This window comes from Erpetoichthys calabaricus, chromosome 10 (assembly GCF_900747795.2).
Source record: "Erpetoichthys calabaricus chromosome 10, fErpCal1.3, whole genome shotgun sequence".
In the NCBI taxonomy this organism is placed as follows: domain Eukaryota; kingdom Metazoa; phylum Chordata; class Cladistia; order Polypteriformes; family Polypteridae; genus Erpetoichthys; species Erpetoichthys calabaricus.
The window spans coordinates 70631618-70652030 of NC_041403.2; positions in this window are offsets into that span (position 1 = coordinate 70631618).

Consider the following 20413-nt stretch of genomic DNA (forward strand, 5'->3'; position numbering starts at 1 on the left):
CGGTGGCGCAGTGGGTAGCGCTGCTGCCTTGCAGTTGGGAGACCTGGGGACCTAGGTTTGCTTCCCGGGTCCTCCCTGCGTGGAGTTTGCATGTTCTCCCCATGTCTGTTTCCGCCGGGCGCTCCGGTTTCCTCCCACAGTCCAAAGACATGCAGGGTAGGTGGATTGGCGATTCTAAATTGGCCCTAGTGTGTGCTTGGTGTGTGGGTGTGTTTGTGTGTGTCCTGCGGTGGGTTGGCACCCTGCCCGGGATTGGTTCCTGCCTTGTGCCCTGTGTTGGCTGGGATTGGCTCCAGCAGAACCCCGTGACCCTGTGTTCGGATTCAGCGGGTTGGAAAATGGATGGATGGATGTGGTAGAATGTGGGCGCAGTGCTTAGTGCTGCTGTCTGACATCCTCAGGGACTCAGTATCTGTGTGGCATTTGCACATTCTCCCTGCACATGCCTGTTGTGTTTTTCTCCCATTACTCTGTTTTCTACTTACATCTCAATTATGCATGTTTTAAGTTCTTTTGAATTTGAATTGTCCCTCAGCTTGTTCATGATTTCCTTGTTTGAGGTCCTAACTTTTTTTTGCTGCTACTAAACTATGCCTGTGCTTGCATTCTTATTCTGTTTTCACTCTTCTGGAATTCTCTTTATGCATCCTTTCCGATCATATTCTTGTTGCCCAACTCATATTAAAGCCTTCTTTTAAAAATATGATGATAACTTTTATCAAAGTGGTTCTATACCACTTAGGGATAAGCTTTAACTTCCTTTAACTTTCTTCATGGCCCTGCTCTGTTTAGAAAATGTATGGATTTTCAACCTACTTTATGCATTCCTATTTTGTCTTTTTCTGGTATTTTTCACTATTCTGATGACCCCATTTTGCTTTGTGTTTGTTGTTAAAATTCTGTGATCATTTTTGCATGGCCCCCAGCCATGTTGAACACAGTCTCAAGTTCAAATGCCAGTGATTTTGCCTGAGGGTCACATGATGTGGTGATTCATCTTTTCTTTCCTATATAAGATGGCAGCAAGCTGAGGTATTTTATCTAGGGTTGCCAGTTTTCCTAAACAAACATAAGGGGTGACCTAAGAGAATGACAAAGATGGGTGCTTGGAATGAGAATTTGAAGGGCGCTGCTAGCTGGTTCCCCTTGGCACTGTCAACATCTGTCACGTTATGGAACTGAAGCATTCCATTACAGAACACATGTCAGTTTCAAATATGGAACGATTACGTTTAACAAGGATCAGTTGGCAGCCCTAATTTTATCTGATCATTGGATACTGTAACCCTCAAAACTTATAAGAAATTTGGAATATTTAGGGGAAAGAATTCTAGTTAGCTTTTGGAGTTTTTGCAATTGCATTTTGAGGATGATTTGGTTTTGTTCTTTGGCTGTGACATTTTGGTTGCTTTTTATTTTTTGGTATTCTGACTTTTTGCTGATTTCCAATACAATTCTGCCTGCCACTCATTGGTATCTCTATTTCCTAATTACACCCTTTGGCTTATTTAAATAATAACAACTAGTTCCTCGTGATTTTCCACCTTTATATTCCTAAGAGAATGAAGGCACACACATTCAAATGCCTCCCAAGCACATTTTTCAACTTTGCACAGCTTGGATTTGAAGTTTGCGTCCTTGAAAATTTCCCATATTTGACGTCCAAGAAAGTAACTTTCTTTAATTTGTGTTTCTCTACTGCAGCTTTTGTTGTCTCAATAAATAAATGGTGTGCATTCTTTTATGTTTTGTTTACCTGTTAGGAAAAAGTAGAAAGAATATTAACGCTGATTGAGATCAAAAAATATGTAGCTAATTGTTGATTTTGGGTTGTTTCCACCTTAACTAACATTAAGAATAAGGAAAACTGACATTTTTCAGTTCAAAATACACTACAAATAATATTCTGAGCAGGAAAAATACTTATGCATTAAAACAAACATAACTTGTTAAAAAGAAATCAAGCTTTTCACTAACACCAATACCCTGCGGAAGGTTTGCGGTGGTGAAATTCCAATTTCAGAAATGGATTCAGGACACCTAAACTTATACTGCACACTGATGGACACAAAGATTTTGTTGCATACCAGTGTTAAAATTTGTGATTGTATTTAGAAGAATTTTTATGGCTTTGGCTTTCCCGTCAATTCATAGCATTCTAATGTTACAGTATGAAGCACTTTTGAGTCTTGCTTATGGGCCATGATATCTTTGTTCAGAGGAGAGAGTTATATATTTTCATTTTGGCATAAAGTCTTGTTTACAAAAAGGTGATCTGCTTAATGGATGGGTAATTACTGATGTTCAAGAAAGGATGATGTCATAGTCCAGAATAATAATATGAACCTGCACAGGCAAGACAGGATCTTAGAAAAGAGCTCCTACTATGGGAAATTGGCATTAATTTTAAGTAATATTCGTCACTAGAATAAAGTGGCCGAATCATAACAAAAATATATATTTTTTAAAAATCACAAGAGGGAGATGATGATAAAAAGTAAACACGGGATACAGATAAAAAGGACAAACCCTACGGTGCCCCTGGACGATTTTAGACAGTTGGCCTGACAAGGGACTCTGTCCACTTGCAATTTTAAAGTAACCTACAGCATACATCAAAATTTTAAAGTAACATACATCACACATCAAAATTTTAAAGTAACATACATCACACATCAAAACAGTCTTTCTCACATCGCGTTTTCTCACTCCTAAATCTGGACTACCTTCCTGACAATAACCATGTTGAACAACTCACCACTCATCCTCCTGTTTAATGATTCCTGGCAGGATGCAGTCATTTATACCTCATCCTGTAATCATTTCTAAAGTCAGGAAATTTTTGCAAACTTCTGGGGCTATTTCTGAAGTGACTTGTAAATCCTACACTACATGTGAAGGTCTATGTATCTTTAGCAGTTGCACGCCTTCTTCATTCCAAAGCCTGGATGACATCTAGTGACATAAGGCTATGGTGCCGGCACAGTGCTTGTGCCCTTTTAGCAAATTTCAAGAACTTGGTAAACCTATTAGAATTTCGATCTAAATTACCAGATATACACCATAGTCTTATTACTTAGCAGTGAGACTCAGTTTCCCAAAGAAGGCTTCAGGTGGTTTGTTTCAAAATACTGTAAATGTGTGCTGTTTTCATGTTTAGCCTCTTACAAGCTACTCCCTCATGTTTTATCCAAACTGAGCTCATCTTACCCTTTTGATGCCTTTGCCAGCAAGGCAGTTGGTCACAAATGTGTTTGCTTGGTAGAATTGTTCTGTAAGTCAAATTAGTTAATTAAGCCATGTGACATTTTACTACTTTTACACTTTAGAATTTTTGGTTGATTTTCAATAGAAGCCACACTTCAGTTTTAATTGCCTGCAGTACCTACTAGGGTGTTACTATGAAAAGACAGTCTTTTTATGTTTATGTGTTAAGTGAATAAAAAAGGTTTTCAGTCTTTTACCTTCAGGAGTCGCTTTCCCTTGTATATAGAAGAAAATATAATGTTGGTTATTTCATGCAATAATACAATAAGTGTAAAAAAGAATAAAAAGGAACGCACTTGTTTTGTAATTCCTAATACATCCCTAATTAATAGCTAAGCTAAAAATAAGCTGTTATGTATTTCAAATATATGATTTTGTACATCAGAGAAGTCATTATCGTCATTTACTTTCATGTTTCAAATCTGTAATGAACCTGCTTCATCAAAGAACATCTTTCACGGAATCAAATTTACAAAAGCGTACTTTATTTTTGTGTACATCTGAGTGCAGTTTAATGCTTTCACATAGAAGGTGTCATTTTGCAATAAGTGCAGAAAACAATGCTGACACCTAAAAGCACCTAGTAATAGACCAGCCTGTTGTAAAGCTTCTGTTCACCATCAACATTATTCTTTTTCACAGTGAAATGCCCACCTTCTAGGATTATGAATTTGACGTGGTGGAGGGGATTATGTGCCTTGCTGATTGAGAGCTATGTACTCCTAATAGGGCTACCCATGATAAGCCCTGATTAAGCAGAGAGACTAGACCAAGTGAAATCCAAAAATAAGACTCCTGTGATAGTTTTGAACAAATCTTTACAAACCTTGTCCAGAACAGAAATACTGGGACCTCTGGAGTCAAGTCTGGGGGTCAGTTAGCTGGTCAGATTCTGGCAGATGGATGACCCAATAGTTTAGCTGTGTGGAATCGCACTAAGGGTTCATTACATGTTTGAAGCGTTAAGATATAGTGTGCTCTCTTCAGGGTACCAATTGAAAGGGTACATGGGGGAAAGCATGGGAAGATGATACTGCTACTTACCCATTTTCCAATTTCCACACCAGCCTATAAGACTCAAGCCTGAAAGAGGAGCAGTAATTGAGAGGCCTTCTTTGCCTCCACACAAACTGACTGGGTAGATAAACCACATCTTTAGGGAAATGGATGTTTTGGTGGACTCATGCAAGATAAGGTACTAAGGTGTTGTCCAAATCTGATAATTTCAACTTCAACTGAAAGAAATTACCTATAAAAGAATTAAATAAGGTTATAAATGGAGATACTCTGAATCTTTTTTACTTTTTCTGTTCTGATCTTTAAACCACATGGCAACGGGTAGGAGTCAGGTGTCATACAAGTCAGATGAGAGTAAAGAATTCAACAGATCTGGCGTATATTAAACCTTATTATAAAAAACGAATCTTCGTAAATGAAATATAACTTCTCCAGTGTGGAATAAGTCTGTGGTTGTGTGGAATTTTGAAAAATATTGATTGGATATACTGTAGCTGTTGTGGTGGGCATGTGAATGTTCATACGTTTCAGTTTATACTGAGAGATAAGAGGATTGCTTCACGGTGACTGTAACCTGAATGGATGAAAACTATAACTTGTTCATATAGGCCTGTTTTGTGTTGGAAGGGTCCAATAGCCTTAAGACTTTCAATGTAGACTTGAATATCCCAAGTTTTCTTGCTCTGTTAAGTCACACTTACCAGCCTATGTTGGTGATGTAGCTGCAGTTCCACTTGTGATCACCATCAGGGTGAACCAGAGTTGACTGCCAAGATAACCTTACTCACTTTCTTTTCATTTCACTCTCTTGTTCCCAGACAGTAAAATAGAGCACAGACCAAGCAAGGAAGTGGGTCCAAACATTTATTCCCTCATTATAAACTTTAAAACTCCTATAGATTTTAGCATTCTTAAATGTGCCTAAAGCAAAAGTAAAGTGAATCCGTTGTGGCAATCACCCTATACAACCTGAATGGATAGCAACTCTTTTTACTAGGAGTGAGCTGCACTTCTGAGCTGATTGATCTTCAGTCAGACTTGGTCTCTGGATAGAATAGATGGGCTGTGATTTGGAGCTCATGGTGAGAACCCCCGCCCATATTTATACCGGTCATGTGCTTGCTTGTACTAACCCTTGGACTAATGGGGCAAAGCAGTTTAGGAGTCAACTTTCTTCTCATTTACATGCTTTGTGTCTTTGAAACAATCCTGGCTAAGCACATTCTCAAACCTCCTACCAGTCAGTCTTCTACTTGCATCTATGGACAATGCTAAAATGTGTCTCTTTAGCCCCCAACTTATGGTTAATTTTTCTGTTTAGAAAACCCCGTTTCCCTTTTCACTGGTTCTGACTGGTTTTGTGCAAAGCAAAGCAAGCGCAGAAAGCACCAAATCTATTACATATTAGCTTTTTCTTTTCACCACATACTTTGTCATTACCTAAAGTATACAGTATGTCTATTATTATACGTAAAATATGAAGAAAAAAAACAGCACAACAAACAACCGTTCAAAGTCTGTCCCCATATCAGGGCCTAACAACTATATAGAGGATCGGGCCTAGGTGAATGAAATGCTCAAAAGGTACCACTTAGATCTCTTAATCTGGTTCCTGTCTATTTTGGCCGAAGGCCTAGGAGATACCAATAGAAAATGCTAGAAAAACAGGCATTCCCTGCAATGTTAGCAGGAAGATTTCTCTGAGAAGGACACTTACAGTGCATCAGTGTCAGAAGTGTAGGCAAGTGGCTAGGAGAATGAGGCATGTATGCATTCATGCCATTCAATCTGTATTCACGGTGGTTCATAAAGAGAGACAGAGAAAAAGATAGAGACGTCAAATGTCATTTTGAAGTAAGTTTTAGGAAAAACCATTCAACAAATCTGGGATGGACAGGGAGGACATTGTCCATGCTGTTCTCAGCAATGGTTGGGAAACCTTGACCTTGACTCTAGACAATGTTAAGATTTAAGTGAAATTTCTCTGCCAGTGGTCACTATGGTAATTTAAAAAACTTGAAACAGGCACAGTCACAAAGACAGATAAGTCCCCATGAAAGCATTGGTTATTGGAGGAATGCCATGGTTAAAATCTTTCATTTATTTTGCTCTGAAAGTGAGGACAGTGTCTCTGGACTGACAGCTTTGGATGATGGTATGTTTTTTTTAAAAAAAGGTGTGTACCAGTTACTAAGCCATCACGTTCGCTTCTATACAGTTTAGGGAACAGAATACTAACTCTTTGGCCTTGCACAAATTTTTAAGGAGTAATAGGAGATTGTAAATAGTTTCTACCCTAGTTTTGTCAACTTGGGGAATATGTTAAACCATGCGACCTGACGTATCTTGATGTGCAGCAAGATCTTCTGGCATAGTGTTTTGAGTTATCCAACTTAAATTCAAGTTTAATGTCAAATTTTTATCATGTGTACAAAGAACCATGGAATTCTTGCTTGCAGGTCTCCATACACTAGTGACAGTAGTACAACACCAGTAGAAAACAGTAACTTCAACCCATACATTAGAGAAGAAATGTCCCTGAATCTTGTAGTGTACGTGCTAATGATCCAAAAAAAGATAAATGGGAAAAGTGACTGAGTAAGATTAGTGACGTCTTCAATAATTCTGTTAACCCTACTGATGTAGCGTGTGTTATATATGTCCTGAACTATCGTGTTAATGAAGCTGTGGGAACCTTACGTTCTCTCAGTGAGACATAAAAGGTGTAGTTTAAAATGGTGGATACAGTTTTTTAAAACACACCATGAAATTCCATTCAGACCATTATATTTAAGAACTTTTAGTAAAAAATCTTCAATACATCACCAGCATAAACACAGGATATGTATTTTTGCTTGATAACTTGGAATTATTTTAAAGATGTTTAAAGTAGGAGTGGAATTTTTCCAAGGGTATGTCTTGTCTCATCGGTGGCCCTGGTACAGAATTTCAGGTAACTCAAGTCTTGTTCATGAGTGACAGTAGAGATGATTGTAACACTGACCAATACAACAGTTCAGCAACTGTCATAGTACAGGAGTTTTACTTGACTGTAGCAGTGAGGCTGGAGTTAAACCCTTGGACAAAATTTGATTAATCAATCGGTCTACATTCCTATCCTCTTGTATGGTTTTCTCGTGTAAGAGGATGATATGATGCCTCTATGCAGGAATGATAAGCTCTCTTTATTATCGGAGGAGGGCATTCTACAATATGACAGGATCTCAGAGTTAATGGCTGCTCCACTTGAAATGCTTTTGGCATGTAGTGAGGATTCCTCATAGGTACGTAGCTCAAATGGGGAAAATATCAGACGGTGTACACTGGGATGAGATCCATGTCATGCTAGAGAGATTATATGCTATCTTTTAAATCAATGTCACATTACTCAACTTTTTGAATTTCAATTTGCCAATCACAATCACTGATCTTGTTGCTCTACCATGTGAAATCACACAACTAAAAATCACATCCCATGTCACATATTTCCTGACTGAGTGCCGTTCTTCTAGCACAGTTGTGCTCACCCCTCTTTCTGACAGCCAATAACGTGCAATCTGATGGAGTGGGCAATGTATGAAGTGTTAACAGCTGCAGCGGGATCAGCAATATCTGTCCTTTATTTCTTTTCTCCATTCTCTTAAGGTACAGTTAGGTCCATAAATATTTGGACAGGGACAACTTTTTTCTAATTTTGGTTCTGTACATTACCACAATGAATTTTAAATGAAACAACTCAGATGCAGTTGAAGTGCAGACTTTCAGCTTTAATTCAGTGGGGTGAACAAAATGATTGCATAAAAATGTGAGGCAACTAAAGCATTTTTTGAACACAATCCCTTCATTTCAGGGGCTCAAAAGTAATTGGACAAATTAAATAACTGGAAATAAAATGTTCATTTCTAATACTTGGTTGAAAACCCTTTGCTGGCAATGACAGCCTGAAGTCTTGAACTCATAGACATCACCAGATGCTGGGTTTCCTCCTTTTTAATGCTCTGCCAGGCCTTTACTGCAGCGGCTTTCAGTTGCTGTTTGTTTGTGGGCCTTTCTGTCTGAAGTTTAGTCTTCAACAAGTGAAATGCATGCTCAATTGGGTTAAGATCAGGTGACTGACTTGGCCATTCAAGAATTTTCCACTTCTTTGCTTTAATAAACTCCTGGGTTGCTTTGGCTGTATGTTTTGGGTCATTGTCCATCTGTATCATGAATCAATTTGACTGCATTTAGCTGGATTTGAGCAGACAGTATGTCTCTGAACACCTCAGAATTCATTCGGCTGCTTCTGTCCTGTGTCACATCATCAATAAACACTAGTGTCCCAGTACCACTGGCAGCCATGCACGCCCAAGCCATCACACTGCCTCCACCGTGTTTTAGATGATGTGGTATGCTTTGGATAATGAGCTGTTCCACGCCTTCTCCATACTTTTTTCTTGCCATCATTCTGGTAGAGGTTGATCTTGGTTTCATCTGTCCAAAGAATGTTTTTCCAGAACTGTGCTGGCTTTTTTAGATGTTCTTTAGCAAAGTCCAATCTAGCCTTTCTATTCTTGAGGCTTATGAGTGGCTTGCACCTTGCAGTGCACCCTCTGTATTTACTTTAGTGCAGTCTACTCTTTATGGTAGACATGGATATCGATACGCCTACCCCCTGGAGAGTGTTGTTCACTTGGTTGGCTGTTGTGAAGGGGTTTCTCTTCACCATGGAAATGATTCTGCGATCATCCACCACTGTTGTCTTCCGTGGACGTCCAGGTCTTTTTGCGTTGCTGAGTTCACCAGTGCTTGCTTTCTTTCTCAGGATGGACCAAACTGTAGATGTTGCCACTCGTAATATTGTAGCAATTTCTCGGATGGGTTTTTTCTGTTTTTGCAGCTTAATGATGGCTTCTTTCACCTGCATGGAGAGCTCCTTTGACCGCATGTTGTCTGTTCACAGCAAAATCTTACACATGCAAGCACCACACCTCAAATCAACTCCAGGCCTTTTATCTGCTTAATTGATAATGACATAACGACGGACTTACCCGCACCTGCCCATGAAATAGCCTTTGAGTCAATTGTCCAATTACTTTTGAGCCCCTGAAATGAAGGGATTGTGTTCAAAAAATGCTTTAGTTGCCTCACATTTTTATGCAATCGTTTTGTTCACCCCACTGAATTAAAGCTGAAAGTCTGCACTTCAACTGCATCTGAGTTGTTTCATTTAAAATTCATTGTAGTAATGTACAGAACCAAAATTAGAAAAAAGTTGTCTCTGTCCAAATATTTATGGACCTAACTGTATGTGAAATATGAGACATCAGACAGACATGCGTCTCTTCTATTTGTGGGGTTTAAAACACGCATGTTTCTTATTCCTTTTCGCTAAATTCTATGCATTGTACTGCACATGGAAAGAACCCTCCCCTTCAACCAAAGGGAAAATCAAACCTTGTTTGAATTTATCCTAACCAGACTAGTTGGTCTCAGTTGTTCGGTGTGCCACATTAGATGATCGCCTTCACAAGAGCGTGATGCTGCCTGCCTCCGACTGGCTAAGACTATGTAAATGAAGGCTAAGACTGAACAAGACTGATAAACACTGCAGTCATCAATAGATTGCTTTCACTGCGCAATCAGTTTGATTGTTGATGCTTCACTTTCTACCCAAAATAAAACAATAGGTTCTTGGAAGAAATATATTTTTTAAAGAACTGAGCATATAATGGTGGCTTTGTTATGGCATAAAACTGCATACCCTTAAGCCATATACCAGTGTTGAGTTGCATTTGGCGGAAAAGTAAAGCTCTCAGCTGGAATTTGGCAATCAAGTAGTGGAACCCACACATCTGCTCTTTATCACAGCAAACAGAATTTAGATCGCCCATCTTATTCAAAAAACACACCTCTCTGTAGCCCAAGGGATGGCAAAAGTGACCTTCCTAATATGAAAACTACATTGAACGCACAAATAGAGGAAATAAGCTGCCAGTGTTTAGAAGCATATTATGCCAAGCCTTTAATCAAACACAGAGCTACTTTTTAATTTTCAAAAGTGAAAAGAAAAGTTAAGAGCCAAAATAGCTAGGTTTTCCAAATAATGAAAATATCTGAACTGAATCTTTCTTTCTTTCTTTAGACAGGCAGTATGACCTAGTGATTAAGACATTGTGCTATTAACCTGACGTTTGCTGCTTTAGTCTCCATCTTAATGTAAGGCAACTTAGTTCACGTGTGCACCTTTTTTTTTAGTTCCACTGTCCTTTTTCCAGAGGTTTCAGGAATTATCTGTGAAATTTTCTGCCCGCTTGTGCCTGGTCCATAAGTGCAGATTGCACCATTCCGAATAATACACCCAAGCAGTATTCAAAGAACTGAAGCTTTATTCATTTTTGAACACTTACTTGTATTTCTTGTGCAGAACAGAGCTGTGAGGCTTACTGGACAGGAGAATTAACTGAAGCATGTACAGTAACTACAGGGTTGGCTAAAATGCAGGTCAAGTGCAGTATAAAATGGTGCAGATAAAAAAGCAGCAAGAACATTGATTAGCACCAGTTATTTCATCCACATCTTCCATGTGGATAAGAGCGCGAATATTTGGTTTTAATTTTTTAAATGATAAAAACCTTGTAGGGGCAGCATGGTGGCACAGTGGTAGCGCTGCTGCCTCGCAGTAAGGGGACCCGGGTTCACCTCCCGGGTCCTCCCTGCATGGAGATTGCATGTTGTCCAAGTGTCTGCGTGGGTTTCCACCCACAGTCCAAAGACATGCAGGTTAGGTGGATTGGCGATTCTAAATTGGCCCTAGTGTGTGCTTGGTGTGTGTGTGTCCTGCGGTGGGTTGGTTCCCTGCCTTGCACCCTGTGTTGGCTGGGATTGGCTCCAGCAGACCCCCGTAACCCTGTGTTCGGATTCAGCGGGTTGGAAAATGGATGGATGGATGGAAAAACCTTGTAAGTGTTTCCTGTTTGTAATGTAACCTCTGGAACCAGACAGTCAGCCTTGGTCAAGACCCTAATGGTACTTGGTGCTAGCAGAGTATGAACATAAAATATTCTATAGTCTTGAGTTGGAGGTGCTTTATTTGTTCTTTATATAGGGCAGGCCAAATATACAGTAGTGTTAAATTCAAAATGTCCCAGAATTTCCAGTATTTTCAAATAACAACTTGTTCTAAAGTTAGAAATTAGAAAAGAGCTGCATGAGTGCACATCTTCTAAATAAAAAAAAAAATGGGAAAAGCTTTTTTCGTGCTTAGAAGAAATTAATGAAAGTTATAAACACAAAGTGACTTTCAAGAGTGCATAGTGATTTTCATTCCTGTTTTAATACAAACACCTTACTAATAAATGACATCGATATAATATCCATATAATCTAATATGTAAAGCCAGATGTGTGTGTGTGTTTGTCAGGCACACAGATCCACTCCACTGAACTTTTCGCCACTATATTTCATAACATTTCCCCATTTGTGTAGGGGAGAGTCCATAGGCTATGTATTATTCCAAAAATGTTCCCCTTGGGTAAATACATTTAGTAATTGCACGTGCATTTTATTAAGGAAGTACCCCAGAAGGCATTTTTGGGACTTGGCATAGATATGCAAAGCTGTTCCCTACGGTGGGTTTACATGTGAAAATTTGGTTTGATGCCAAAACTTTTCCCCTGGAGAATTTATGTAGTGACCGCACCTGCACTTTATTCCATCCTGGGCAACACAGAGTTCCTTTTCTAGTAAGTATATATGGATTTCTCTGATTACATTAATAATTTAAACAGATCCTGATGAATACAAAAACCTCATATGTGCATCCTCCTTACTCCACTTCATCCACAATTTTTGGATATGTTGGTGTGGCAGTCAAAAATTGACCCAGTACTTATATTGAACTAAAATGGTCTGAATATTAAAGATACAGCCTGGTTTGGGAGTGGAGAAATAAAATGAGTTACCATGAACTGTGTCTTTTCTACATGCCTCCCAGTGTACTTATTTGGTAAGCATAGTGCTGGCTCCTGGTGGTGTCTTTCATCACTAAGTAATAACTTAACAAAATGTTAGCACATTGCAGAGTAGCTAAAATATTTTTAAGCTAACAAGATATTTAACCTGCGGTGGGCTGGCACCCTGCCTGGGATTTGTTCCTGCCTTGTGCCCTGTGTTGGCTGGGATTGGCTCCAGCAGATCTCCGTGACCCTGTGTTAGGATATAGCGGGTTGGATAATGGATGGATGGATGGATATTTAACTTTGATTTTGGGTCTTGCTACAGTCCAACCTATATACTGTCTAATGTTCTCTTAATACTTTTGTGTTTCCAGTGCTTCCTAAGTTGCCTTGAGTCTCAGTTTCCAGTTTCATTTCATTGTCAACTTTAATTATTTATACAGACCTTGTCCTATCCAGTCATGCGTCCTAATAGTACAATGTAGCTTGAAACTATGCTGTATTTATCTAGCGATGGTTGTCTTCATTAAGACCTTACTCTAACATGGCCTAGCTAGCATTACCTTTTGGGGGTCTCTGGAGGAGGTCACTACAGCATCATTGCCTTTATGCTAATGTTTGCACCTACATCTTTCTGTACAAGTATTTATGTGAATTATTCACAAGTGAATTTTGTTAACAATAATAGTCCTAATGCTTTGACAAAATGTTATTAGCATTAAAAATCTAACTTTCTATATAGGTATACGTATATGTGGGATCACATATTTCTCCAGGTCTTAATGACTGACTTACATTTTCATCTCTCCCTTCATCTTCTCTAATGGCAGCTTTTTCTCATATACTCTCACCTTTTCTCCTTTCATCTTTACTGACTTTGTTCCCTTCTTCCCCTCCTTTACATGTTACCTGCTTTTTCCTTTTCAGTTGCACACCTGATGAAGACTATACCGGCACAACACTGTGTCTTTAACCTTCTTTCATTTTCAGCATAAAAATAACTTTTAACCTGTTTTTCCTAGGTGTATCACTTTGTATAAACTGCATACTAATTTTCTATTATTACCTGTCATTTTGTGTCTTATTTTAAGTATAATGCATTGTAATTAGTGTATAGCACACTGGACGTAATACTGTATGTGAAAGTGTGTATTATTAAAATAAGTTGAATCACATTGAATAAATACCATATAGTAAAGGTAATAAATGTTATTTACTATAACTTTCCTTCAGGTACTCCAGTTGGGTTTTCTCTAGATATGCGGTTTTCCTCTCACATCTCACACTCGTGTGTTGGCTTGACTGGCCCTGTAATGTTGTGTGCCTGAATATGCCATTAATATGAACTGACATTGGAGGCAGGGTTGCCAGAAACTGCCTCCATCTTTAAAATAAATTTTAGCCTTTGGATTTAAAAATAAAGTCTTGTCTTCCTTTACTTAGTAGAGAAAGAGGGGCTACTTTGATTTAATAGCTCTGACGACTTTTTACACTTAGTCAAGAATAAATTCCCACACATTCTTCAGGAGTCATTCACCATTCAGAGAACAATGTCCAGCTTGATGGAGTACAGAGGGATGCATTTCAAGTGAAGTAACGTATTTGTTTTACTGACCTACGGAATGAACTCTGACGACAAACGGGTGGTGTTGATGCCGAGTTAACTTCAGCCTATATATTACCTCTATAATGGCTGATTAAGGCAGTGCAGTAATCCATTGCTCCATTATTCTTAGATATTTTTAATGCCATAATTAAGCGTGGAGCTTGGAGAGACCAGCTGGGGATCTTTACTGAGCACTGACCTTAATGTCCTACAGACTATAAATTGCATGTGGGCGCTGTGGACAGAGTAAATTAAACGGTAAAATTAACAATTATATGGGGATTAGTTGGTAATATTTACCATAGTATAGTCATTTTCCAGAAGGACCAATAAAGGTTTTCAGCGCAAGGTTTTCTGTCTTTTTATTTTTTTTTTTTTTAGGACCATAGCCTCAATTAAACATGCACTACTAATGACTGCTGAAGCTAACAGCTTCCTTGTTATGGAGTCTAAACTTAATATCAAGTAAAAACTGAACTACAGCGTTTTGGCAGTGGAGCACAGGAAATGTGTTTTGTTTTCAAACTGAGGAAAAAATGTAGCCTTGTTAGTTGAAAAACCCGGTCCAGTAACAGTGTTAATAAGCGTGACATGTGCAGACTTGATTCCTGAGAAGAGTAATTACTGCTGTTTTTCATTATTAGAAGTTAGAGATCAACAGGAACTCTTAAACAATTAACTTGTATTGACAAATGTAATCATACAGTACATCCAATGAAAATGAGCCAGAGACTGAGCGGAATAAAAAAGTAAAAGGAGCAATAATTATGTCCAGAATGGCAAACACAGCTCAGTGTGATAGTTATTTATCCCAGCTTGCTGCTGCGGTCATGGTCTTCATTGTGTACTTTCTGAAATAACTAGCATCTGCCAAATTCTAGAATGTGAAGAATGGATTCTGGCAATAGAAATCTAAGAAATTAATTTACTTTTTTTATTGCTCAGAAATGACTACAGGCTAAAAAGAGGTGTGATTAAATGTAGGGGTTTCAGATAATAACAAAGCTGCTTAATTACAAGGAATAATGAAGAATGGCTTTTTAAACAATTACTTTTCAGATGTCTTGTGGTACCGAAAAGCATTCAATCCCATATGGAGTCAGCTAGAGTGTATCTGCATTCAGTAGTTTGTATTTCCGTCATCACAGTGCACCATCTGTGGGGTATCATGAACCTAGTGGAGCTTTTCAATGGAAAAAAATAAAAGCACTGATGGAAAGATTTACTAAATGCAGCCGACTGAATCACTCTGTGCTACTATCATGACAACAGAAAGCAGCACTGTGTCTTTTTCCCTTCTGCAATTTGAGAAAGTGAAGGATAGTGAAAGAGTGAGAGAGATGCGTACGTGTCCCGCCCAGATTAATGAAAGGAGGAGTATAGGGAGATCAATAGACAGACACCGATAAGTGTAAATTTTTACATACATCAGTTTCTCTTGCCAATGTGTGTCTATCAGAGAATTACAAAACATTGCTGCAGGGCAAACATTCAATTACTTCCACCTTTTCTGCCCCTTTGGGCTGTATCCTGTTACCAGCCAGTCATTGTCATTAAAGAAGGAAACCTTTAACCCCTTGGAGGAATTTTGTAAAAGTCAATTTAAGTCATCTAATAGTGGTGCAGTGAATGGCGCTGCTGCTGCCTTATGGATCCAGCATCCTATTCTGATGTTATCCACGTGGAGTTTACATGTTCTGCATGTGTCTGCATGAGTTTTCCACTGGGCTACTCTGGCCTGCCTCCTACATCACTAAAAATGTAAAGGTTTGGATAACAAGTGGCGAGCTCTGTGATGGACTCGCACCATCTCCAGGGCTGACTCACTCCAGATTTGCACCCACTGGTACCAGAGTAGGGTCTGTCCTCCCATGACCCAGAATTGGATTAGGCAAGTTCAAGAATGCTACGTCATGTTAATTTACCCATCACAGCAAGAGACAATATACTGTAGTGGTAGAAAACTGTACAATAAAGGCAGCAGCGGTTTATACATTCCAAATGCTGAATAACACGCTGTATTGTGTGCTTCAATGCGTTTTATCAGCTGCCATGCTCAATCTGAATCAAACGATGCTTTGAACATATTTTCTTATTAATACATTTTCAAAGGGTTTTGTCAAGCTTGGCAGTGCCACTTGTCATGCAATTGTAAAGTTCCATCATTAAAATTGAACTTAAAGACTTACACAGTTTATTTAAATGTGCTGAAATTGAAATAAGAAGACCAGAAAAAAATATTGCTTTTGTTGTTTTGTTTTTTTCATCTCTAGCTATAAATCTAATTAAAGGAAAATGCCATAGGCAAGCAATATCTGAAAAATTACCATAAATGGTTACACGTCGAGCATAGTCACTGTATGTGAATACCCTGTAGTGGTCATTTTACACACTGTCTTGCTGTTAGAAATGCAATTAATTCACTACATGACAGAGTAAACTAATTACAAATAAACTTTGTTTATTTATACTTAAAATGTGTTTCCTTAAATCTTAGTTAACAATCTATTTAGGCAACCCACTAATTTAGAATTGCTGATAGCCATTAAATCAATGAGTTTATAAGCCACAGGAGCCTAATAAATGTGTTAATCCATTCAATACGTTATCAGCATTTTCTTAAAATAGACTCTGGTTTACTTTGAAACCTGGGAAATGCAGATTTGATTACCGTACTTAATTATAGAAGGTGGAAAGACATCATTTGTAAAACATTTGATCAAATTGGCTTTTGGTGTTATTGATTGATAAGATGTGAATATTTATAATATGGCTGCCTAGTTTTGTGAAAACAAATGAATTAAAAAAGTCAACATAAAATGTGTTGAAAAGATTTTGGCCTTGCCAAGGTCAGTTCATGCAGCAATATTAAAAGTACTAGGAATCTCAGAACTTCAAGAACACAGAATAACAATTTTGTGGACCAAAATGTGACTACCCAGTCCCTCAAGATCATTTACTTTGCTAAACTGTCTTAATGTCTGTTTTTAAAAGGTGTCTGGGTCACTTATTTTACTACACTATCTTCTTCCAGATTTCATAGCTTTTTGCATGAGGAAGTGCATTGTGGGTTTCATTTTGAATTATATAAACGTGACAGTATCACAGTCGACCTCGCCCAAGTGTAGACCCAATGCTCCTACTAGACTTTGATACATTCCTATTTTTACAGTTTTGTAATAAAGTAACAAAGCAGCTGTCTATGAATTTCATATAACATGCTTACTGTCAAGACTGGCTGTTTTACCTTAAATTTCCACAAAGAAGGTGTTGTATATCGACAGTGCATGCCTTCTAATGTTCTTTTCTACTTTGATGGATGGATAGATAGCGTGTGCCTTCTGATGTACTTATGTCATTAGCTCTGATTCCTATAAGGCCTCTAATGGCTTATTAACATCAAAGAAGTATGTGTCTTTATCATTCCCATCAGCAGCAAGTTAATACTTCATGTTCATGTTAACAGTGTACAAAATATCCCATCATAATCAGAAGGTCCTGTTAGTACTTACTCTGGTACTATGCGCTATATAATACATTAGTTATGTAGACTGTGATGACTTACAATATGTATATCTTAAATACATGAATCGCATAATGGTTGGAGGCACAATCTTCAAAAAAAAAAACACACTTTGAATGTCTGACCATCCTTAAGTAGACCAGCAACTTTTTGTTGAACATGTTCTTTTAGATGATGCATGTAAAATGCTAAAATGCATTTATATCATGCAGATTAAGGTGCCTCCTTTGAATCAATTCGCCACTCTGTCACAGTCCAGCATTGAAGATCTAGTTAGTTTAGAGCATAGAAGTCAGAATTGGGTCACTTTGAGGGGAAAGCCGTATTCCCTTAGAATTTGAACACTATTGGTATAACAATATGAGCAATCTCTATCACTTTCTGCGATCCACCGTCACACTCTTCAACATCATTGACGCCAAGACAAACACTAACACTCCATAGGACTCCTAGTTTTACGGTTTCTTGAAATAGGCTGTCTCCTCTTTCATGAATCTTCTTGATTTTTATTAAACTATGTTATACCCTTAGCTGTCAAATGGGCTGCAGCCATGCAACCAGTTAGCCCTAACCAGCCTGTGAACAGCTGATTGCAGGTGCAGCAATACTAGTAATGGGCACTGAGTGATGACTGCTAAATATGCACTTACCCATAGTAGGTCACCTATAGATAGATGCCACCTACAAATTATCTCGTAAATCTAGGCTACGGCACCAAATATGAGCATACTCCTAGGTAATGAAAATAAACAGAGGGTAGTGGGTATCCAAAATAAGTGGGGTATCACAGAACAGAAAACTTTACTTTCAGTTATTAGTGTCTCACCCCTACAAAGTTCAAATAAAAACTGAGACATTCAATTGCAATAGATTGTGGTAGATGGAACTTGTTAGACCCAGCCGAGTTATTGCACAGCTGGTGTGTGCACAGCCGTTATCTGTCCCCCTCCCAACCCCAATTGCGATTTTCAAGATTTCAGGGGGTCCAAAGTGTAAATAAAATGCATTATTATTATTACGGTTTAGTTCCTTGCCATTGCAGCACTACAGACTTCATAAATATCTTCCACGCCTATTAATTATAATTCAATATAACCAATGCTAGAGGCTACAGCTAGTGCATCGTCCAGTGATGGTCACCGTTTTGTGTTCAGTGCTGCTGAGATAAGCTCTAGTTTTCTTTATTTGGATTATGAGGCGTAAATGAATAGGTGAGAGGACAAATGATTTAATGTTCATCAATAACAATCAGCCTGCAAAAAAAGTGACAACAATGTCAATTCAGAAATAGATTATGTTACTTACAATTGCAATATTACTTCTGCACCCCCTCCAAATGACTCCTTTAACAATGTTACAACATATGTTCTATAAAAAAGTTGTTTTTTAATAGTTTGATAAGAAAGCAAGTGTGGGTTACAAAGTTGAAGAGAACAGCCTTATATTCCTTTGTTCAGTTCACTACTCACTTGAAAGAGTTCTTATTTGCAACTGTTGTCCCCATTTAGTGTCAGTCAGTCAGTCATTGTCCAACCCGCTATATCCTAACACAGGGTCACGGGGGTCTGCTGGAGCCAATCCCAGCCAAAACAGGGTGCAAGGCAGGAACAAATTCCCGGGCAGGGCGCCAGCCCACACGCACACACACACTAGGAACAATTTAGGATCGCCAATACATCTAACCTGCATGTCTTTGGACTGTGGGAGCAAACCGAAGCAAACCCACGCAGACACAGGGAGAACAGGCAAACTCCATGCAGGGATGACCCGGGAAGCGAACTTGGGTCTCCTTACTGTGCGGCAGCAGCGCTACCACTGCGCCACCGTGCCGCCCCCCCATTTAGTGTTTGCACTCATATTACTATCAACACACAGTGTATCACTTTTTTAAAGCATGTCTTTCATTGTTTCTTACATTAAAACCAAACCTAATTAATATTTATATGTTAATGTAATTATACTAATTATAAGACAAGGAGTCATTGAACTCTGTCACACTGCTTCTCTTGTTGTGATATCCCACCATAACTTAGTCTCTCATGAGACTCAAGTCTGAATGTTCAGAGTAAGGTTGAAGTCCTGCCTGTTTTCTTTTGATTTTTTTTTTTTTTTTTTAAGTACTACACATACTCTACTGATTGTTATGAAATGGAGTCTTCAAAAATGCAAAATGGCAGTAAGACCTCTAAAAGAGGTCAAGAAGTAGACCAGCACCTTGACTAACTTACCCAGAAGAGGCTTACCTAAATTCAACCAGACCCAAAAGGCTACCGGCTGGCATCAGAAAGAACAGGTCCCAAGAATGGGGAGCTGGCAAAAGAACATGAAATATCAACAAATATATCAAAAATACTCATTAAAAGGGAGAATAACCATCAGCCCCAGCTTGTGAACAAAAAAGATAATATGGGATGATTATAAATTGAAGATTCATTTTTCAAAAATAGAAAAATCTAGGAGAATGCTTGACAAAGCCAAAAGAGGCAAAAATGATTTTCCTAAAAACGTAATCCACAGCAACCAAGTTCCAGTACATAATCTGAAGGTCAAATACAAAAAACAAGGCAAAAATTTCACAAAAACCAGTAAATTCAAACAGAAAATAATACTTACACAAACCCAACAATACTCAAAATGATCTCTTCCTCCTGACACCTTCTAAGGAATACAGACACAGTGCATGAAAAATGATGGAAAATATCTACACACAAAATTGTACACAATTCTCAAAAAATTCACAAACCACAAAAATAACTGTAAAATACATAACACACATTAATATGTAACACTGATTTAGTTTGGATGCATTAATAAAGCATTGTAATCTTTTTTTATTTAATTTATAAACATCTTGTAATGGTGAATTGCAAAAACCTCTCACATGAAAAGCATGAATAAAAGAAATGTGCATTTACTTATTTGGTTGACACTTTTATCCAAGGCAACATACAACATTTGAAACACAATTAGTTACATTTATTTTTGGGTTTTTTTTCCAATTGGAGCACAGGCATGTGAAGTAACATGATCATGGTCACAGTAGGATGCAGGATTTGAGGTCCA